At 36.4% G+C, this 21836-nt stretch overlaps 1 pseudogene; it reads left to right on the forward strand.

The window, feature by feature from the left end:
* The first annotated feature begins 5399 nt into the window (after positions 1 to 5399).
* The window catches only part of LOC140852811 (uncharacterized), a 17771-nt pseudogene continuing 1334 nt past the window's right edge, over positions 5400 to 21836 (forward strand).

Consider the following 21836-nt stretch of genomic DNA (forward strand, 5'->3'; position numbering starts at 1 on the left):
TCTTGTTGGTGTCAATGTCCCTGGTCCTCGTATTGCCATTAGCCCGTAAACCACTGATTCCTTTATTTTACCATATTTGTGATGGAGATGATGTCTGTTATTTGCTTAATCAATCCATTGATTAGGAACTTCTAGCAACACTAATGACTGTTATAATAGCAGTTATAACAATAGATAACTGATGATAGTGGAAAGAGAACAAAAAACTTTATTATCTGATAACTATTCACAAAATATAATTATATTTTGAATCAGACATAAAATTTGATTTATAAACAAAATGATATTGATGAATCAGATGAAAGTGAAGATTCCAATCCATCATAATACACACCATGCTATCCCATCCAAGCTATCGTTCAAGGAATTGCCCTTGTCCAGCCACAGCTGGTCTTTGTTGTTATCTTATTGTTATAAATCTTATCTTACTCTCAGCCTCGAAGATGGAGTATCTCTCCTCCTCAAATTTCTACCACTCGTAAATCTTTTCAGCTACTTCCATTTCTGCTAATACAATAGTTTCTTTTTACTAATACATTCATTTTAATTTTTGCTTCAAAGAAGAAAAACAAATATAATAGGTATAAGATGATTACGGGGGCCCAAAAATTGCAAAGGTTATGTCCAATGATACAATAGAGATAAATCTCATATCTGAGCCATTAAAGTTAGTCCAATTTGTTCAAATGAGAGGGTTATAGATCGTGACGAATTGTGCCACTTAATTCCTTGGTTTGGTCTAATGAAAACTCTTGGTGGTGAGGGGGTTGAGCGATTTATGAGGGGAGTAGCCCCTAGCGTCAATTGTGGTTTGGGGACTTGGTCAAAAAAGGCTCTGCTTTTGGTTTTACACATATAGATGATGTGCAATAACACCATCAGATGGCATCAGGTCTGTAATGATTTTGCAGTCATATAAAGAGTGGCAGAGAGCAACCTAGGCAGCATACAAGCAATATCATGCAAAACCAGTGCCAAACAAAGAGACTTGATAGAGGAAAACTCTTAAAATAATGAAAATATAGTACAATTTTGAAAGATGGAGAAAGCCTGTATGGCAGCTAATGTATTGAATGGAAGGTTGCAATGATGTAGATGGTCCATCATTAGGGTCAGATGCAATTTTTACATGCATGTCTCTCAGCACTATTTATACCAAGTTTAAAGCAATGATATAATCCTGCTATGGTAGACCCTGCTACTGTTATTGATCAAAGAGATGTAACAGACTTTGTTTGCCTGGTTCTGCATGGGCTGCAGTTACTTGGATGGAATTAGCAACTGTTATACTGGCTGTTCTTTGCCAATACAGCAGGAAACAACTGTCAATAAATATTGTTTCCCCAAATTACTGCTTACTGAATTTTCTTTGGCAGCTTGTATCAAGATTTGAGTGTAAAAACATTATTAAATTCAGTGGAATGGCTGCAATATTGAATAACAATGGTTATTCAAGCTCCCACTATTAAAATATGACATAATAGATATTTTCTTTTAAACCTTTGTCTATACTATTTTGCTGGTCCTGAAGCCTTGACCTCATGGTCATGTGTGTAATGACTGTGATTCAAGAAAATGGACAACTAAAGGTGGTAGAATTGGTGGCAGCATGGTTTTGTGATGCCTTCCCTGCAAGGAGTATTTCTTAGTCTTACCAATCTGAATGGGATTTGCTGCTTGGATTTAAAGATTGTGCCAATATTGTATATAGGCATGTATATTGTGGAGCCTCTAGAGTATACCACAATGGTTTGCCTAAGAAGTTTCACTGACTTTGGTTTTTATTGCAGATGCGATGTATCCAGATCAGGGAAAGTGAATACTGATTTCTGTTGTAAATAGAATGTAAGATTTGACACAGATAATTCCAATTCATTGAATGCTGATTTCAGTGCCCCAGATAAATCCAATTCATGGACACAGTGGACTAAGAAGTGCTCTGCAGGCTGACTAGATGGGAGGAAAGGGCTCAATTGATGCCAGAGTCTGCAGTGACCTTCAAGTATCTTTTTTGAACCAAGGTGCTCCCATAGTTGGTAGCTCTGAAGAATCTTACAAAGAATAGTGCAGATTGAGCCTTTCTTTTTCAGAAATATTCTTCTGTTCCTTTCTTGCCAAACATGCCAAAACAATGCCATTTTTGCCTCCAAGTAGTCCAAAGAGTGTGAAAGTTTGCCGGCCAACCCTTTACCCTCTACGTTCAGGCAAGATTTCGGGGTGGTCTAAATACCTCTTATGAAGGAGCATCTGAGGAATAAGCAGGAGACCGTTCTAAAATACCACCACAAATTGGAAAACCTGTGCTCACGGACCAACCCTTTTGTCTCAGGACCCCTCACTTATAGAGCCTCTTTTTTGATACAAGCCAAAGAAAGACTTTTACCTCCTCCTAAATTGCCGCTTTCCAAATAATTTTATAGTAGACTACTACGGTTCATGAAAGAATAAAAGGAGTTCATGAAAGATCATGAGGTGAGTTTCCATAATGGAGTGTCTGCCACTCTTGAAGGTTTGATATGAAATAAGAGACCTAGAAAGCTATCTGCTTTTGCCGAGTGGGATTGCATTAGAGGACCTTTAACTTTGATGTTCGTGCAGCAAAAAAAAAAACATTTGTTTTTGTTGTATCATGATTAACTTGAAAATTCAAATGATATGCCTTAATTCGGATAATTATGTCCCCATGCTCGTGCTGATTTTTATCCACAGTGTCTATAGCCTCTCTTCTTTTGCTTCACAATCTCTCTCTCTCTCATATGTGATAGCCTAGCTACAGGTTGCGTCCAGGACAAAAGTAGAGATTGCCCTTCCCAGAAATTTAGCAGTGTCAGTGAGGAGAACAGCTGAGTATGGCTTGAATTTGATGCGATCCATGATACAAATTGTAATAACCCGGCCCACTAAGCCCAGTAAACAAAAAAAAAATAGAAACAGGAAGGAAGACTCCCGATCAGAGTCTTCCTCTTCCCCAATTCCGATCAAAAATCGGAGTCCTAGGGCCATTAAAAGACCCTAGGACGAGCTCTATAAGAACCCCCTCCTCTCCTCTAAGAGTAGATCCATCAGCCACTGACGATCGCTGGAGTTTTTCTCTGATTTTTTCGATTAAAGCCGCGGCCCCTCGATCTGTGCTCGCCGCGATTTCACGCCGGTGGGGGTCATCGGAGGTTGTGGTAAGACCTCCTTCCTCTTCCTCTCTTCTCTCCCTTCTTTCCCGTGCCTGTGGGCACAATTGCCGGCGACGGGTGTCGTCGGATTTTGTTGGAAAAGAAAACCCCATGTTCTCGTCGGTTCTTTTCTCTGATTTTCCGGCACCAACGGTCACCACCGACCGCCGGCTATGGCCCTCCCCTCTCTTCTCTCCCTTCTTTCCCGTGCCTGTGGGCACGATTGCCGGTGACGGGTGTCGTCGGATTTTGTTGGAAAAGAAAACCCCATATTCTCGTCGGTTCTTTTCTCTGATTTTCCAGCACCAACGGTCACCACCGACCGCCGGCTATGGCCCTCCCGAATTCGAGGGAGGTTGTCCCTTGCCGCCGGCCACCGCCGGGCAAGGTGTGGCCGTGAATGGCCGATATAAAGAATGGGGACCTCTAGGTCCCCTGTTCCGGCCAAAGAAGGCCGTGGGGAAAAAGAAAAAGAAAAGAAAAGGAGAAGAAAAAAGAAAAGAAAAAGAAAAAGAAAAGGAAAAGGAAAAAAAAAGGAAAGAAAAAGAAAAAAAAAAGAAGAAGAAAAAGAAAAGAAAAGAAAAATATATAATCATATAATAATAATAATAATAATAATAATAATAATAAAAAGAAAAGAAGAAAAAGAAAAGAAAAGAAAAATATATATTTATATAATAATAATAATTAAAATAATAATACACATAAAAGAAAGTTTCTCTCATCCCTCTCTAAAGTCTTTCTCTCTCTAGAATTGGATTCGTTCTCTCTCTACTTTCTCTCTCTTTAAAAAAAAAAATTCTCTCTCCAAGAAGTCCTATGAATCCCCTATTAGGCTATCTTCTCCACTCTTAGGGACCTATGACCTTAAATCGGTTTAGAGCCGAAGAGAGAGATTTATTGGACTGATCATTAAATCAGTCATTTCTTTATATTATGTAATTTTATTAAATATATGAAATAAAATTTATTGATGATTTAATATTTTAAATAGGACTGTCCGATTCTTTTAAGGAAGATTAAAAGGTCCAAGACGATCGAGGTAAGTGGATTTTATGCTCCTTATTTATTTTTAAATGATCATGCTTTTATGTAAAGAATTGCTATTGATAAAATCATAATTTTTTCATAAAACAATGATCGGCATATGTGATATGAAAAAGCATATTTTATTATGTGCATTGATTTCATGAATATGTCTTATAAAAATAGCATAATTATGAAGCATGAATTTCATTATTTTTCTATTTATGTATATGTATGTTTTAAGAAAAAGATAAAATGATTTCAAAGGCTCTCAGATAGCTATGAATGAATCCCTTCGGGAAGGTCGACATCCGGAGCTAGCATCCACACGAAACATGGCCCTGCCAGCGGGTATAAAGTTGGCACATGAATGAAGAACTCTGTCGATTAAGAAACATGGTCCTGTCACGGGTATAATAGTGACCTTAGCACGAATATCTGTGAGCAATGTTTTAAAACATGACATGAATACATGATGAAAATGATTTACGATTCATAATTATGAAATATACATGATTTATGCATGCATGATAAGCTTATAACTTGTTTTATTATATGCTCTATGAAATGTTTATTTTTACAATAATTGTTATTTGCTAAATGATGCATTATCATAGAAAACTTATGCTTGATCCGGTAAGGAAGCGGAAGTCTACTTACTGAGCTGGTGTAGCTCATATTCTTTTTATTTTCTTTTTCATGTACAGAGAAATAAGACTAGGACTGATGGAAAAGAAATCCAGGCTTGGGGATCAGCAAAACAAGCTTGAAAATTTTGCACTAGAAATTCAGTTTATATTTATGAATTGTAGTCATTATGAATTTTAAGACTTGGATTATTTCATCTTTGAATTTAGATGCTCTGAACCAGTTTTGGTTTAATTAAATATTTGAATTGAACTTTATTATTACATTTATTTGTGATACACCTGTTATTATATTTCAGAAAATGAATTTTGGCTTTGTGTTATCGTGGGTCCATCCTTTGGTAGCATGGCCGTGTTATGTCCTGGATTTGGGACGTGACATTTTATGGTATCAGAGCAATAGGTTTAATCAAGGGTAGAACTTAAAACCTAACAGGGGGTAGTTAGGTTACGCATAGTTAGACTCTGACTTAAATTATTAACTGTACTACAACTCTGTTATAAAATAACGTAATAATGTTGGCATTTGAATAAAAAACGATGAGCAATAGGGAGGGCAAGACCTTAGCAAATATGGCCGCTAGGACGAGAGGAGCAAGAGGAGCAAGACTGACGTCGCGAGGAGCTGACAATCAACCAGTTGAGCGGGCTCCTGACGCACCGGCCACACAGGCGGACATTGCTGGTGTATGTCAAGTGGTGGCTCAGCTTATCCAGCAGCAGGCACAGACTACTCCTCGATCGACATTATCTATGGAGTCATACTACGAAAGATTCAGAAGGCTCAACCCACCTCTATTTGAGGGTGGATCTGATCCTATGGCTGCAGAGACATGGATTCGAGAGATGGAAAAGATGTTTGATGCCCTGTAATATCCTGAGAACGTGAAGGTCCGATTAGCCGTTCCTATGTTAAAAGGAAATGCCGAGTTTTGGTGGACTGCAATAAAAGCTGCCTATGGAAACAATGATGATCAGCTCACTTGGGAAGAATTCAAAGAGATATTTTATGATCAGTACTTTCCGGGGACAATGAGATTGATAAAAAAAAATGAGTTTCTAGCCTTAAAGCAAAAGGATGATATGACGGTGTTAGAATATGCTAACAAATTTAATGAGCTAGGCTATTTCTGCCCCCAGCTTATGGAATTCGAAAGGAGTAAAGCTAACAGATTCAAACAAGGTCTAAGATATGGAATTCGATCCTGTCTGTCTTCTCATATTTTCAATAACTACAAGGACGTACTGGAGCGAGCTTTGAAAGTGGAGTCTGAATTGAAAAGAGCAGATCTTGAAAGAGGAGATAAGAAGAGACCGAGATCAGCAGAAAATCTAAAGGATCAGCAGAAAAATTTTAAAAATAATAACTCTGATAAGAAGAAAGAATCTACATCCTACTCCTATTGTGGAAAAAATCACAATGGATCTTGTCTCAAGAGGATAGGAGCATGCTTCTTATGTGGTGAGAAAGGACATATAGCTCGTGATTGCCCAAATAAGAAAAGAGATGACTTTAGACCTAACAAACCAGTTGATCAAAAATAAAAAAGAAACGCATGAGTGTTTACTTTAAACCAGCAGGAGGCCAATGCAAATGATCAAGTGGTGACAGGTATTATCCCAGTCAATTCTATTTATGCTCGTGTGTTATTCGATTCTGACTCTTCACACTCTTTTATATCTCTCAAGTTTGCTACTTCTTTGAATTATGTGCCTGAAAAACTAAATGAACCATTATATGTTAGCACACCTTTTAAAAATATTGTTGTTGCTAACATTATTTTCAAGAATTACATAATCCAAATAGAAGAAAAAGAATTAGCAGCAGATTTGATTCAGCTAAATATACATGATTTTGACATTATTCTTAGGATGAACTGGTTATCTTCATACCATGCACATATTGATTGTTTTGAAAAAAGAGTGGTATTTCAAATTTTGGATGAACCGCAATTCTTCTTTCAAGGCGAAGTTCATAATACGGAACCCAAACAATCTTTGGGTATTATCTCAATCATGAACGCAAGAAAAACTTTAAGGAAAGGATGCAAAGCATTTTTGGCCCATGTAATAGACGTCGAGAAGAAAAAGATAAAGTTGGATGATATCCCAATTGTCAAAAAATTTTCTGATATTTTTCCACATGAACTACTCGGACTACCCCCAGAGCGTGAGGTTGAGATTAAAATTGATATCACCCCAGGAACCGGACCTATTTCAAAACCTCCTTATCGGATGGCTCCCGTAGAATTACGAGAATTAAAGGATCAACTGCAAGAACTTTTGAATAAAAAGTTTGTCCGACCAAGTACATCACCCTGGGGAGCTCCTGTGTTATTTGTGAAAAAGAAAGATGGGAGCATGCATTTATGCATTAACTATCGAGAGTTGAACAAGATAACCATAAAGAATAAATATCCTCTTCCTTGAATAGATGACTTATTTGATCAACTTCAGGGTGCTCAAGTTTTCTCCAAAATTGACTTACGATCAGGCTATCATCAACTAAGAATTAGAGATGAAGATGTACCTAAGACTGCATTTAGAACCAGGTATGGCCATTATGAATTTTTAGTAATGCCTTTTGGACTAACCAATACACCGGCTGCTTTTATGGATATGATGAACAGGATTTTCAAGCCGTATCTGGATCAATTCATTGTTGTTTTTATTGATGATATCCTAGTATATTCTAAAAATATTGAGGAACATAAAAGACATTTGAGGATCGTGTTTCAGACCTTGAGAAAAGAGAAGCTCTTCACCAAGCTTAGCAAGTGTGAATTCTGGTTGGATAGTGTTGTCTTTCTCGACCATGTAATATCTAAGGAAGGAATCTCAGTCGATCCAAAGAAGATAGAAGCCATGGTAAATTGGTCTCATCCGACTAATGTGACGGAAGTTAGAAACTTCTTAGGCTTGGCTGGTTATTATAGAAGATTCGTCAAAGGATTTTCTCAAATTGCAATTCCTCTGACTCGCTTAACTCAGAAATGAATAAAATTTGAATGGAGCAGTGAATGTGAGCAGAGTTTTCAAGATCTGAAGCAACGATTGATATCTGCCCCAGTTCTTACCTTACCATCTAATAAAGGAGGATTTGTTATTTATAGTGATGCTTTCAAGAAAGGATTAGGTTGTGTGTTGATGCAGAACGATAAGGTCATAGCTTATGCTTCTCGACAACTAAAAGCCTATGAGCAGAATTATCCGACCCATGATTTAGAGTTAGCAGCTATTATTTTTGCTTTAAAGATTTGGCGATACTATTTATATGAAGAATCATGTGAAATCTTTACTGATCATAAAAGCTTGAAATACTTATTTACTCAAAAAGAGCTGAACATGAGGCAAAGAAGATGGCTTGAACTATTAAAAGATTATGATCTAAATATTAAATGTCATCCTGGAAAAGCTAATGTGGTGGCAGATGCACTTAGTAGGAAGTCTTCAGCAAATGTGATGACTCTGCTATCCTTTTAGCAACAAATTCTGAGGGATCTTGAAGATTTACAAATTGAAGTGACTTGTACTGATGTTAAGAATGTGTTAGCAAATTTAATGGTACAACCAGTATTGATCGAACAGATAAAAGCGGCCCAACAAAGTGATATTCATTTATGTCAGTTTAAAAAAGACATGGAGAAAGGATTACGAACTGAGTTTAGGCTACATACAGATGAAACTCTTTATTTTGGAAACAGATTATGTATACCAGGAGATCCTGAACTAAAAAAAAAAATTGGAAGAAGCCCATAAATCCCGTTTCTCCTTTCATCCCGATAGTACAAAGATGTATAGAGATTTAAAATAACTCTTCTGGTGGAATGGAATGAAGCAGGAGATAGCTCGATTTGTATCTCAATGCTTGGTATGCCAACAAGTGAAAGCTAAACATCAAAGACCTGCTGGTCTGCTAAGACCATTAGAGATACTAGAATGGAAATGGGAGCATATCACGATGGATTTCGTTACTGGACTTCCAAGGACAACAAACAAAAATGATGCAGTGTGGGTGATTGTTGATTGGCTTACTAAATCAGCTCACTTTCTATCTTTTCGAGTTGGCACTCCACTTGATAAGTTAGCCCAGATGTATATTGATGGAATTGTACGCCTGCACGGTGTTCCAATAAGTATTATATCTGATCGAGATCCACGATTTGTATCTAGATTTTGAAAAAGTTTTCAAGATGCTTTGGGAACAGAATTGAGGCTTAGTACTGCATTCCATCCCCAGACCGATGGCCAATCTGAAAGGACAATTCAAACTCTTGAGGATATGTTAAGAGCTTGTGCTTTTGACTTCGGAGGACATTGGGATAATCATGTGACATTGATTGAATTTGCATATAACAACAGTTTTCATTCTAGTATCCGGATGGCACCCTATGAAGCCCTATATGGAAGAAAATGTAGATCCCCTCTGTATTGGGATGAAGTAGGTGAAAAGAAATCAATAGGTCCTGAGTTAGTTCAAGATGCTAAGATAAAATTTATCTAATCAAGAGAAGACTCAAGGCAGCACAGGATAGACAGAAGAGTTGGACAGATAGAAAAAGAAGAGAATTAGAATTTCAGGTAGGTAATCATGTTTTTCTAAAAGTATCACCTACTAAGGGTGTCATGAGATTTGGGAGACATGGCAAGCTGAGTCCACGATATATTGAATCTTTTGAAATATTAAATCGAGTAGGAGATGTTGCTTACGAACTAGCTTGCACCAGATTTATCCAAAGTGCACAATATCTTTCATGTTTCACTACTGAGAAAGTTTATACCTGATCCAAACAGTGTGATAAAGTATAAGCCATTGCAAGTTCATAAAGATCTAACCTATGAAGAATTTTCTCTTCGAATTATTGATCGAAAGAAGCAAGTTCTAAGACGGCGTATCATTCCGTACGTAAAGATTCATTGGAGTAATCATGAAGAGAGAGAGGCCACTTGGGAGCTTGAGACGATATGAAGATGAGATATCCACACTTATTTGTAAATGAAGGTATGTTAAATTTCGAGGATAAATTTTTTTTTAAGGGGGATAGAATGTGATAACCCGGCCCACTAAGCCAGTAAAAAAAAAAAAAACAGAAACAGGGAGGAAGACTCCCGATCGGAGTCTTCCTCTTCCTCGATTCTGATCAAGAATCGGAGTCCTAGGGCCATTAAAAGACCCTAAGACGAGCTCTATAAGAACCCCCTCCTCTCCTCTAAGAGTAGATCCATCAGCCACCGACGATCGCCAGAGTTTTTCTCCGATTTTTTCGATTGAAGCCGCGGCCCTCGACCTGTGCTCGCCGCGATTTCATGCCGGTGGGGGTCATCGGAGGTTGTGGTAAGACCTCCTTCCTCTTCCTCTCTTCTCTCCCTTCTTTCCCGTGCCTGTGGGCACGATTGCCGGCGACGGGTGTCGTCGGATTTTGTTGGAAAAGAAACCCCTATTCTCGTCGGTTCTTTTCTCTGATTTTCCGGCACCGACGGTTACCACGACCGCCGGCTATGGCCCTCCGAATTCGGGGAAGGTTGTCCTTGCCGCCGGCCACCGTCGGGCAAGGTGTGGCCGTGAACGGCCGATATAAGGAACGGGGACCTCTAGGTCCCCTGTTCCGGCCAAAGAAGGCCACGGGGAAAAAGAAAAAGAAAAGAAAAGAGAAGAAAAGAAAAGAAAAGAAAAAGAAAAGGAAAAGGAAAAAAAAAAAAGAAAGAAAAAAAAAAAGAAGAAGAAAAAGAAAAGAAAGAAAATATATAATCATATAATAATAATAATAATAATAATATAATAAAAAAAAAGAAAAGAAGAAAAGAAAAAAAATATATATATATAATAATAATAAAAAATAATAATAATACACATAAAGGAAGTTTCTCTCATCCCTCTCTAAATCTTTCTCTCTCTAGAATTGGATTTGTTCTCTCTCTACTTTCTCTCTCTAAAAAAAAATTCTCTCTCCAAGAAGTCCTATGAATCCTCTATTAGGCTATCTTCTCCACTCCTAGGGACCTATGACCTTAAATCGGTTTAAGCCGAAGGGAGAGATTTATTGGACTGATCATCAAATCGGTCATTTCTTTATATTATGTAATTTTATTAAATATATGAAATAAAATTTATTGATGATTTAATATTTTAAATAGGACTGTCCGATTCTTTTAAGGAAGATTAAAAGGTCCAGGACGATCGAGGTAAGTGGATTTTATGCTCCTTATTTATTTTTAAATGATCATGCTTTTATGTAAAGAATTGCTATTGATAAAATCATAATTTTTTATAAAAAAGGATCGGCATATGTGATATGAAAAAGCATGTTTTATTATGTGCATTGATTTCATGAATATGTCTTATAAAAATAGCATGATTATGAAGCATGAATTTCATTGTTTTTCATTTATGTATATGTATGTTTTAAGAAAAAGATAAAATGATTTCAAAGGCTCTCAGATAGCTATGAATGAATCCTTCGGGAAGGTCGACATCCGGAGCTAGCATCCACACGAAAATGCCCTGCCAGGGGTATAAAGTTGGCACATGAATTAAGAACTCTGTCGATTAAGAAACATGGCCCTGTCACGGGTATAATAGTGACTTAGCAGAATGTCTGTGAGCAATGTTTTGAAACATGACATGAATACATGATGAAAATGATTTAGATTCATAATTGTGAAATATACATGATTTATGCATGCATGATGAGCTTATAACTTTTTTATTATATGCTCTATGAAATATTTATTTTTATAATAATTATTATTTGCTAAATGATGCATTATCATAGAAAACTTATGCTTGATCCGTAAGGAAGCGGAAGTCTACTTACTGCTGGTGTAGCTCATATTCTTTTTTTTTCTTTTTCATGTACAGAGAAATAAGGCTAGGACTGATGGAAAGGGAATCCAGGCTTGGGGATCAGCAAAGCAAGCTTGAAAATTTTTGCACTAGGAATTCAGTTTATGTTATGGATTGTAGTCATTATGAATTTTAAGACTTGGATTATTTCATCTTTGGATTTAGATGCTCTGAACCAGTTTTGGTTTAATTAAATATTTGAATTGAACTTTATTATTATATTTATTTATGATACACCTGTTATTATATTTAAGAAGATGAATTTTGGCTTCGTGTTATCGTGGTCCATCCCTTGGTAGCATGGCCGTGTTATGTCCCAGATTTGGGTCGTGACAAGGTCAATGGATAATTTTGATTAACCTAAATTTAAATATGATTCTAATTCAAATAGAACTATGAATTTGATTCAATCTATAATCATTAATTCTAATCACATTAGAATAATGAATTATAGTTAAACCAATCTATCGACAAAAAATCTTAATCCATGTCTGATGCTACCTCTCCATGACCAAATTTTTTTTTTCGGCAACACACATTCCTCGAGCAACAACCAAAATGATCGACCCACAATGATAAGTACCCGATAACATGGTGGTCGGCCTTTGGATCTAAAGTAGATGCATCAAATATAAGAACCTAAAGTCTTGGCAATCTATATCTATATGTAGCATTCCAAGGCTCCGCGCATCACATGCACTGGATTTTAATTCCATCGAAAAATAGATCATAGGATCTAATCTAAACTTGTCACACAAGTCTATAGATCATAAAATTTTTCATATCCAAGGTTCGATCATGGATTGATAACATTTATCATTTACAAAAATACATTAAGAACATCTATTAGACATCAATCAGATAATCTGATTTTGACATAGTTTGAACGGGATCTAATCCATATCACAAAAATAACATGAAATTTGATTGAATCAATCAAGGGTGGCTCTGGTATTACTGTTGGATTCCAGTGATGTAGTGAAATATGAATTTTAAAATTTTTAACATACATTCAATAATTAAAAATATAGTTTAATAATTAAACAAGAACATCGAAACACAAAAACCCTAGGAACCCATGATGATTACAATCAAATATCAAAATCATACATATCAGGAGAAGATCAGAAGTCATATACCATCATGAAGACCATGAACTGGTAATCTTGATATCTCTATGAGACTCCAAAGTAGAAGCCCTCTAATGGTGATCCACACGGGATTGATCAGGACCCTTCCCAATTCGTCATGGTGCTGTAGCCTTCTTCCTAAATACGCTGTCGATTATCCTTCGCAAGAACTGATTGCACCACTCTTTGTATGCCTTCAAGACCTCTACTAGAATCTCTTTAGAAACCCTTCCTCAAAAGATCTCACCACACAAGAATTAAATCAGATGTTCAACATTTCAACAAACTGATTTTTGGACATGCATCACATGCTTTCCAATTTCTTCCTCTCTTCTTTTCTATTTTTCTCTCCCTTTTTCTTGTCTTTATCCAAATATTTTGTTGTCTTTATCCTCTCATTCTCATGCCTATCCACAGCCCAAAATAGCCCATGGAACCTGATTGTAGTGCCCCCTTTAAATAGGAAAAAGGGGGGAACACCATGGGATGCCAACTCTTGGCATCCCTTAATTCTTACACACCTCCAATAAATTTTAGTGTGGAATCCCAAGGTGTGTGGCATAGAAAAGGAGGTGTTTCATCTATAGAAGGACTTTTCCTTTGTCAGAAAAAATCAATACACCATCATATGGTGCGTGGGAGATGGAGAACGTGTGAAATACCAAGAGTTCATGTTATTATGGACTCTTCCATATCAATGCAAATATATGGCATCCCATTAATTATTTGGCATTCAAATTCCTTTCAAGACAAGGACTCTTCCTCCTTTTCCACATCCCATATCCCAAGCACCATCATAGAGTACGAGGAATTAAAAAAAATGTGTGGAACCTTGTAAGGAAATTAAGAGTAAGGAAGAAAGACTCCTCTTCATAACGCCCAAATAAATGATGCCAATTTATTTTTCTCATGTGGTTTTGATGTGGAGGTGGTGGATTCACATGAAACTCTTCCATATAAATAGATAAAACCAACTAATAAATAGATGGTTCAAACCCAATCATATTAGATCAAGGCAACAAGTTTAGGTTAGTACAAACACCTTTGCATTGAACCAATTGAAAATTTGGATTAATTCACATGCTAGCAATTTAATTAATCCATTAAATTTATAATAAATTTAAATAGATTAGATCAAGAGCAAATTTTTATTGTATGTGACCCATTGGATTTTAAATCTAGTCAGTAGTGGACTTAGACTCTCAATGTAACCCTAATCCGATGATTAGGTTAGCTCGATAGTCTCAATCAACTAAGACTCTTCCTAATTAATTTTTGAATTAATTTTTTTTTAATTCTGATGAGTTCACAAGTCAAGATTGATGTCTAGCAATGTGTCATAACTATCTAAAAGATTTAAAATTTGATAGAAATATCAAAATTATCCTTCCATGATGAGTTACCATGCAATTCAATCATTCAATTACACAACATCCCAGAAAGGCCATGGGTATGAAAATATATCAAATCAAATTCCTATCCATATGTCTCTCCATCCGATGATGATATCTTGATTGATGAATTAGTAGAAATCATTTCTACTGTTCATCCCTGCTTTGGTCAGAGACTCTTAGAGTCACCATCCTATGAGATCACATAGAATGTTCTCTCCTCTTACAAGGAGTGATCGATTCCTTATTGACCACTCGCAACCTCCATGTATACTTCACCATACCCAGAATATCTCACACACATTTTAAAGTGGTGTGCTAGGGAATAAACCAAAGTAAGGATCCATGTACACAAGGCACCATGGTGATCTTAGGTCAAAAGATCACATGCACCACTCCTACTGAAGAACCATCTATTGACATGCTGTAAGGCTCCATCAGATATTCTTTCTGTGGATTAGTTCAGTGAACTCATTCTCTAATGAGAACCTACATTCTTGTATTAGTGTCATCATACAAGTGGTTGTGAGATCAACCACTCTCTCCATTGAGCATACATAGGATGTACCAGTCTTACTGAAATCATCAATCTCTGAATCGATGATCCAATAATTGAAAATATTTTAGATTAGCGCTATCAAGATTCTAGGTCTCACTGGCATGATCTCATCATGGTCCAAAAGTCATTTTCCTAATCTATGGGGTTTATCATAATCATAAAAGTATGATGCAGCAAAAGATAAAATAAAATACTTCATAAATAAAAATAACTAATGTCATGTAAATGAGTAGGAAGAAAATAAAAAAAAATTCCTTCGCATCCTCATGCGATTGGCTTGTAGGGTACTATTCTTTTGCATAGAGCGGTAAAACATGCAACTACCTCAAGTAGAAATACATAGAGGTGCAAAGAGCAAACTCCACATATGATGTGGATGACCCACTAATAAGTCACTTAGCTAGCCTAAGACTAAAGCCTATCTTGTGAAGATGGGGCTTGGTACGTGGCAGATTGACTTTAGTGCAAGTGGAAGATTGTTGGATGTATGCTCTAGAAGTCAATCCTGACTGACGCATATTATATCTCTAGGATATGATTTTATACTTTATGGGTATTTATATTACCATTCATATTTATGTGTCCATGAATCATTCAAGAGATTAACAAGATGATGACACATACTCTCAAAGAGTTGAGAATTTGAGACATGTATCATAATGGTTGATTCCTAAATTGCTCCTGGTTATAGGATCATCATGGGGATGGTGATTGATCCATATAGACTAGTGCACGAATCGCTTCCTTTGGACAGATGAGTCTCGAGTCTGTAATATAGAAATACTGGAGCGAGAGTGCAGGTGGTTGTTAGAGGATAACTTGCACTGAGCGTGACAAACATGAGAAGTCACATGGATGTCTGCTCACTCGTTGTGACTTTTTCGATGTTGCAGTTGTATGACTGGTCTTTTAATCTGAGATGGCACTACTACTCACAGCAGAGCTGCTGGAGTTTGACTGACACATCAACATGGGTCTCAATGAGCTTTTATAATGGATGTTGGTGATAGTTGGTCCACTATAGGAGTGGGGTATGCATCAAGATGAGATCTATCGATCCTAGTAGAAGTGAGTAGTCCTCTAAGATTTAAGAGGCTGAGTTCTTAAGTCTATGATCATAGCATTATGATTGATGGAAAGAAATTTTCATAGAATCACATATGGACTCAAGCTGATTGAATCTATCATATAACCGATGATGAGGTTTGATGATTCATCCATGACCTATCATTCGATTGGAACTCACGATAGAGGGGCTGTATCATACGTTAACTGCATCTAAAGGTTTATCATCTTTTATTCTGCTGGATTGCCACTACATACTACTAGGTGTCACTGATGGATTGTGAGATCCACGAGCATCATTTTGATGATCGATAATCCTTGATGGATAGAGTTGGAACTGTTCCAACCCATTAAAAAGAGTTTCAATGATATTGTGATAGAGATCATAATATATCTTACTACCAGACAGAATAGAACCTATGGGATCACACATAAAAATGACTTTTGATTGATCACATGGTTGAATTATGATTATGAATCGTAATAAGATTTGATTATCAATGTGATTGATGATTGATTCAATGCAAATATTGCATTATGTAACTCGCTAAAGAGTTAGTGAGATAAAAAAAGATTAATTAGCAATTGGATTGCTAAGTGGCTCAATTTGATTAAGCTATGGGACTTGCATCAAGTCTAATTAAATTAGATTTAATTTGACTTGACATGGGTTTGATTTGATCAAACCTGATTGGGTTATAAGATAACCCAAATTGCATGGGAGAATCATTCCTATTTGAATTAAGATTTGGGTTTGACCCAATTCCTAATTAGACTAGGATGCATGAGTTTCTATTTTGACTAGAAATTCTCATTTTCATGGGTGCATCAAATCCTAATTGGATTAGGATTAAATTGAGTTTAACTCAAGCACCAAGCAAGAGGCCAAAAAGACTAGGACTCTTTCTCCAATTAGGTGACATTTAATCTAAATAGTTTGGACTCTAAATCAAATTTGGTTCTCTATCTATTTGGATCTAATCTGGTCCTAATAAGATTAGGATTGATTGAAGTTTTTATTTAATTTAAAACAGCCACCTAATCTAAAAGTCTCATAGGATTAAAATTCTTCCTTTCATGCGCCAACTAAGTCCCGCCACAACCAGTTTGGATGCCACCTCTCCACCTCTTCTTAACATGTTAGAAAGAAAAGAAATCCCCTTAATCACCGTGTGAAACCTGGGTGCACAAGGAGAGGCATGGGCGGCGCAAAATAAGCAGAGTCCTAGGTGTTTTGGACTCCTATCTCTTAATCAAAATCAAACTCTCTTATGCCTATTTAAACCATGGACTTGTCGGATGTGTATGACCAAAGAAGGGATCAGGTTTGATGCCTAAAAAGGAGTGTGTGCATGCAAAATCAAGGGAGAAAAAGGAGGGACGGCATGAAGATGTGGGCGTGAGGTAATGTAGTCCATATCTCTTCTTTCTTGCAACAATCAAAAGTTGGTTGTTAGAATATCTCTTCTCTCTCTTTTTGTCCATGTTTAGACATAGATGTCTCCTCTTCCCTTTGTCCAAAAGTTAGATAAAATTTCTACATCTTTATTGTAGAAATTTGGTGTATGAATTTTAGGAAGAAAAGAGAAGAAAGTATTCTTCTCATAATCTCTAGCATAGAGATTAACATCCTCCTACTTCTTTTTCTTTAAGAGTGTCTTGAGAAAAAAGAAGATTTTTAACTATCAAGATGCGATCTCTATAAAAGAGTTAGTACTCTGGTGAGATCAAAAGGCTTATGATCATATCTGTTGGGAAATGTGTCCCAAAAAGCCAATCGTCAAGCTGTTGACGGTTGAGCAACCAAGTATTGTAATTGATTTGTTAATAAATAAAATATATTTGGCATTTTCATCATAAGCTTTCATCTTCTAATGAACTCCGTTGTTATGATGAAGTCCTTAGGACTATTTAGATTCGATAAAGAGAGGAATTTATCGATTAGTCCTTAAAACTGTTCACGACCAAATGATAGGCTGTTAATAAGGACAACAGCTTCTATCGAGCATAGGTCGCTGTAGGCCATATGGGTTGGTTGTTCTCTTAACCAAGGAGTGTGGAGACACTGGTATGGCATACAGGTGAGATGTAAGGGTACATCATCATTGAACGTGACCAACTCCAGAGCATTCTGCTGTCGAGAATGTCTCTGATGGGATATAGGTATAAGTGTCCCTTAGACTTGAGATTGCCTCAGTGACTTGCAAGCAACTCACTGTGCTTTGGTACTGGACTAATTGAATTTCTAATTCAGAGATGGAAGGCTTCTAGGCACAGTCAAGTACTTGCGAAGTCAGAGTGTGATCGAGATGGGATTGACCACTCCAAGAGTTGGAGAAGAATGAGTCGCTGTATTTCAATTTAGCAAAACCTTGGCCAGGGTAATCCATCAGATGGATTTGATATTTTAAAATACAATTGGACAACCTGATCAGAGTTGACAGTTAAACTCTGGGGTGTCCTATGATCATTTTGGTCAAGGGGATGAATTATATGAAAACTATATCCGCATGGGTTCTAAGGATGTTGTTCTACACATTCGATCTATCCGATCGTCGGGTACCATTGCTAGATGGTCACTTCGATTGGTATAGAAATTTGTTCCTATGCTACCGACTTAGGTTCGGACCTATGAGGTCACACATTTAGAGTTCATGATCCTGATCGGATGGTTGATCAACGATTAAGAATCATTCTAGGGTTAAATGATCAATACGATTGACATTTAACCCAGTGCAAGTGTTGCAGGAGGATCGATTAGCAATTCAATTGCTAATTGGCTTAATTTGATTAACCAATGGGCTGAGATTAAGTTTAATTAAATATGATTTAATTAGATTTGGTTTGGACTTGATTGGATCAAGTCCAATTGGTTTATTGGATAAGCCAAGTGCAAGGAAAAACTAGTCCTAGTTCAACTAGGACTTGGGTCAATCTAATTTCTAATTTGATTAAAAAATTAAATCAGATTTAAATCTAATTTAATTTGATTAAATTAGGTTCTTAATTGGGTTAAAACTTATTTTAATTGGGTTGATCTAATTTTGATTTGATTTGGTTTGGGAAACCAAATTAAAACAAGTCATAAGACAGAATCCTAGTAAGACTAGGATTCCACCTTGCGCCACATAAGCCTTCTCCACGCCCTCTCTCTTATTCAACGCCAATCTCTACTTCTTTTGTGCGACAAAAGCCCTCTCCCAGATTTCTCCCACGTTCACAAAAGGTCTCCTCTCTTCTTTCTTACATGGAAGGTGGTTTGGATCAAATCTAAAAGGAATAAGTTTGGATTTCGAATTCTATGAGATAGAGTTTTAGAAATCCAAAACTCTTTCAATTTTGCACCGAATTTATCCAATTTTTTTTTGGAATTTTTGTGGCTTTTAGGGTATATATTATGCACCCTTTTCTGGTGATCCATGCACAAAAATATGAAGGAGGTGCTCAAGAGTTGGGCGTCCCTTACTTGCCATGTTTGGATAAGCCTTGACTAGGTGTTTGACCTAGACAAGGACTCTATCATATCTCTCTATATAAGATGAGTTTCTTCATGAAATTTTAAAGAAAGTAGAGATTTGAGAACCTTTGTGCCAACCAAAAATTAGAGAGAAATACCTTTGGGTCGTGGAGATATAAAAGATGCAAGTTTGGGTGTCTAGAGAGAAAAACGTGAAGAAGAAGAGGGTCTTCTTCTAGGGTTTTTGTTTTCATATCTTTCCTCCCTCCATCTTGAGTTTCCTGAGAGCTCTCAGAACTGAAACTTCTCCTTTTACTTTCATCTTTGGAAGATTCCAAATCAAGAAGAAGGAGGCACCTGATCAACCATCAAAGAAGGATCAGCGCAGTACTAGCATACTGTGCTGATTTCCTGAAGCAGGACTTCTGATCGAGATTCGTGGGCTCGTGTGGATGACTCCTAGAGGTCGGATGTATGTGCGGCTTGCAATATCATCCTCAAGCCCTGATCAGCGAGGTTAGAACGTCTAACCTGCAAGGTAATAGATCTGATCTATTTTTTAATACATACATTAGATGTAGTATAGAAGCATGTTGATATGATCAACATTAGTTCATACTGTATATATATATATTTTAATTTTTTATTTAATACTATTAATAATCATGTAATAGGATCTTAGATCTAGAGATTTTTTAGTTTTAAAAAAATAAATTTTATTTATTTTTAATCTTCCGCTGTATGATCTTGAAAAAGTTTCAAGATCTAACCCTGAAACCCTAGATCTGGTTCCTACAATATCAAGTCTCATGTGGATACCCATTAGAGGCCGGATGCTTGTGCTATAAGAAACTTTCAGAAGACATCTATGATCATCAGTTCACGGTGAAGATTAATCTATACCAAGGTATACTCTTATTTTTTTTTTCTATTTGATTTTTGTATTCGAATCTTATCTCACAAATGATTATCCTATTTATAATTTGAAGATATGATCATATGCATGCTTAGATTAAATTAGATTTAATCTAAATATTTTAAATTTTATTTTTAAAAAATTTTGCATGTATGAAACCATGAAACTCCAACATTTAATCTCAGGGATGAATAGTTTTTGATCTATAATTCATGGAGTTATAAAAAAATTAGATTTAAGTGCTAATAATTTCAGATTAGATCTGAATTAATGAGACTTAATTGATGAAGAAAATATGCGGTAGTGCAGTACATGAAATTTTAAAATTTTATCCAGTAGAAATAATAAATTAAACAATTTAATCCTAATCATATGTATAAGATCCTATCTTAGACTACCACATCATGATATTTGATATAAAAATATGTACTTTAGATCTAAAAATAAAAATCGCATCGATCTCATCGATGCTGAAATTCTAGATCTAACTATTAGATCTACAATAGGAATCAAAACAAGTTAGAGATCGTTACTAAATAAATTTGATCTTGATCTCCTCTGGTCCAACAGTTGAAGAAGGTTTCCTTAAGTCATTCGCAGCCACATGGAGTCGTCTGGCCTCTACAGAAAGATCCATGCGAAGACAGATGCAGATCAGGGACTTGGATGTGCTAGCCTGCAAGCAACTTTGACAGTTGATATGTTCCTCCTTCTTCAAGTACCTTGGACACTCCAAAGCAGAGAGGATCAAGAGGAGGAATAGAGGAGGAGGAGAAGAGGCTCTAAAAATAAAAAACACCAAGGGAATGATCATGGGACATCCAAGAGAGAGGACCCATTTTTATTGACTAGGAATTAGAGTTTTCCAAGGAAGGGCACCAAGAGTCATTGCTGGCATCCCAAAAAATTCCAAAAAAATCATTAGAATGTGGAGAAGGATTCTAATTCTCTCACATCAAAGGATTCTCCAAGAAAAATAAGAAAAAATAAATATGACACCAACAATATTTCATATACGAATTTTTTTTTTCTTAGTTTACCTCTTATCTCTAATTCGGATTACATTCGAATTAGGCAAGAGATAATATTATGACTCATCAGCTATACTCACCTATCCGTATTGGATCCTCTATTATGATGCCAAAAATCATAACCCAAATCCAATTAGGTATGGAGAAATTGGCATGGATCCAGGTGTGGAGCAAAAGATAAGGATAGAGTCCTGGTTGACAAGGACTCTTCATTTTCAATTCTAATTCTAATCCAAATCAAATTTGGATTGAACCCATTGATAAAAATGAACCTAATCCCATTAGAAATCCAAATATCTCATCAAATTTCTAACCTAATTAGGAATTAACTGAGTCAAAACCTTAATCGAATCAGGATCAAATTTTTTTTGTAATCGACTCGATCATATCAAACCCAATCAGTGTCGAACTGAGTCTACTTCAATTAGATTTGTTCTAAAGTTCTTTTGCTCAATCAAATTGAGTCAATTAATAATCAAATTCCTCTTTGCTCTTTGCCCAAGTAGCCTCTTAGATCTATCCCTATAGATCTTCATCTCTAGGATGTAGGCTGCTTCTCTCAGATTCTTCATGGAAAATTATGACGACAGCCATACTTTTATT

The sequence above is a fragment of the Elaeis guineensis genome, chromosome 12 (genome assembly GCF_000442705.2).
Source record: "Elaeis guineensis isolate ETL-2024a chromosome 12, EG11, whole genome shotgun sequence".
Classification (NCBI taxonomy): domain Eukaryota; kingdom Viridiplantae; phylum Streptophyta; class Magnoliopsida; order Arecales; family Arecaceae; genus Elaeis; species Elaeis guineensis.